The following is a 2752-nucleotide window of genomic DNA, read 5'->3' as shown; positions in this document are numbered from 1 at the left end:
CAATCGTTTATTGCAAAAATGTAAGGGAATCTGCTAAAACGTTCGGGCGATAGTGACGCCAGGGGTTTGAGTTAAGCATAGAGCCCGTCTTTCAGTAATACAGTTCTCGTTTTGAGAGCGCGGGTTAAACTACCAATCACTTAAATGAAAGCAAGAGGGGAAAAGTAAATATGCATGCTTACTTAACTCCGGTTAAATAACAGTGTTTTAATAAATAAATAATCAGAAGACCGGATGGTCTAGAGATACGATATCGGGTTGTTTATGTATCAGCAGACCAGAAATAGTATAGAGCAGGGGTGTCCAAACCTGTCCTGGCGGGCCGTATCCATGCCAGATTTTTGGGATATCCCCACCTGGGGATCACGGTTCGATCCCCGGCACCGGCGGCAGATTAGCCCAGCACCATGTGACTTTGGGCAATAGCTGGCGCCGCGGCTAGGGCGGCTGACTCCGGAATCTGGGGATCACGGTTCGATCCCCGGCACCGGCGGCAGATTAGCCCAGCACCATGTGACTCTGGGCAATAGCTGGCGCCGCGGCTAGGGCGGCTGACTCCGGAATCTGGGGATCACGGTTCGATCCCCGGCACCGGCGGCAGATTAGCCCAGCACCATGTGACTCTGGGCAATAGCTGGCGCCGCGGCTAGGGCGGCTGACTCTGGAATCTGGAGATCACGGTTCGATCCCTGGCACCGGCGGCAGATTAGCCCAGCACCATGTGACTCTGGGCAATAGCTGGCGCCGCGGCTAGGGCGGCTGACTCCGGAATCTGGGGATCACGGTTCGATCCCCGGCACCAGCGGCAGATTAGCCCAGCACCATGTGACTCTGGGCAATAGCTTGCTTAATCTTCCCGACGGCCCCTAGCGCCTAGAGACCCTTACGGGTGATTGTGCGCTTTACAAATGTGGATTATTATTATTATTATTATTATTTGGGCCGATTCCGATCCGGTTCGTAAAAGCACATCCGCCCGAATCTGTCGGACAACCACGTACGCCCGGGAGAGGACTGCCCGGGACCCGTGGAGCCCGTCCTGGTCACTCTAACCTGCCGTCGGCCCGGGGAAGGGAGCCCCGGACGCCCGGGGGAAGGACTGCCCGGGACCCGTGGAACTCGTCCTGGGCACTCTGACATGCCGCTGACCCGGGGAAGGGAACCCTGGACGCCCGGGAACCGTGGAGCCCGTCCTGGGCACTCTGACAAGCCGTTGGCCCGGGGAAGGGAGCCCTGGACGCCCGGGACCCGTGGAGCCCGTCCTGGGAACTCCGGCATGCCGTTAGCCCGGGGAAGGGAGTCCCAGATACCCGGGACCCGTGGAGCCCGTCATGGGCACTCTGACAAGCCGTTGTCCCGGGGAAGGGAGCCCCGGACGCCCGGGACTCGTGGAGCCCGTCCTGGGCACTCTGGCATGCCATTGGCCCGGGGAAGGGAGCCCCGGACGCCGGGGGCCCGTGGAGCCCATCCTGGGCACTTTGACATGCCGATGGCCTGGGGAAGGGAGCCCCGGACGCCCGGGGGGAGGACTGCCAGGGACCCGTGGAGCCCGTCCTGGGCACTTTGACCTGCCGTTGGCCTGGAGATGGAAGCCCCGGACGCCCGGGGGAGGACTGCCCGGGACCCATGGAGCCCGTCCCGGGCACTTTTCCATGCCGTCGGGCTGGATGGAGCCCCGGGCGCCCGGGGGACGAATGCCGGGGACGCATGGAGCCCGTCCTGGGCACTTTTCCATGCCGTCGGGCTGGATGGAGCCCCGGGCGCCCGGGGGGACGAAGGCCCGGGACGCATGGAGCCCGTCCCGGGCACTCTGCCATGCCGTCGGCCTGGAGCGCCCCGACACCCAGGGGAGGACCACCCTGGAAACCATGGAGCCCGACCCGGGCACTGTGCCATGCCGTCAGCCTGGATGGAGCCCCGGACGCCCGGGGAGGACCACCCTGGAAACCATTGAGCCCGACCCGGGCACTCTGCCATGCCGTCAGCCTGGATGGAGCCCCGGACGCCCGGGGGGCGACTGCCCAAGAGCCCGGGGGACGAATGCCCGGGACGCATGGAGCCCGTCCCGGGCACTCTGCCATGCCGTCGGCCTGGATGGAGCCCGGGCGCCCGGGGGACGACTGCCCAAGAGCCATGGAGCCCGACCCGTGCACTCTGCCATGCCGTCAGCCTGGATGGAGCCCCGGACGCCCGGGGGAGGACCACCCTGGAAACCATGGAGCCCGACCCGGGCAATCTGCCATGCCGTCAGCCTGGATGGAGCCCCGGACGCCCGGGGGACGACTGCCCAAGAGCCCGGGGGACGAATGCCCGGGACGCATGGAGCCCGTCCCGGGCACTCTGCCATGCCGTTGGCCTGGATGGAGCACCGGGCGCCTGGGGGACGACTGCCCAAGAGCCATGGAGCCCGACCCGGGCACTCTGCCATGCCGTCAGCCTGGATGGAGCCCCGGGCGCCCGGGGGACGAATGCCCGGGACGCATGGAGCCCGTCCTGGGCACTTTTCCATGCCGTCGGCCGGGATGGAGCCCCCAACGCCCGGGGGACGACTGCCCAAGAGCCATGGAGCCCGTCCTGGGCAATTTGACAAGCCGTTGGCCTGGAGGAAGGAAGCCCCGGGTGGCCTAGGGAGGTGTTACCCAGGCATAGCCCATCTGGTCCCCCTGGCAGAGAACCACCAGCCTTGGAGGGGTGTCCGGGCGTACCCTTCTCCCTAGTAATCCGGAGGAAAATTACCCCCTTTTCTTGTAAA

Source organism: Lissotriton helveticus, chromosome 2_1 (genome assembly GCF_964261635.1).
Source record: "Lissotriton helveticus chromosome 2_1, aLisHel1.1, whole genome shotgun sequence".
Classification (NCBI taxonomy): Eukaryota; Metazoa; Chordata; class Amphibia; order Caudata; family Salamandridae; genus Lissotriton; species Lissotriton helveticus.
The sequence above is the reverse complement of the archived record's forward strand: the minus strand, read 5'-3'. Positions refer to the sequence as shown.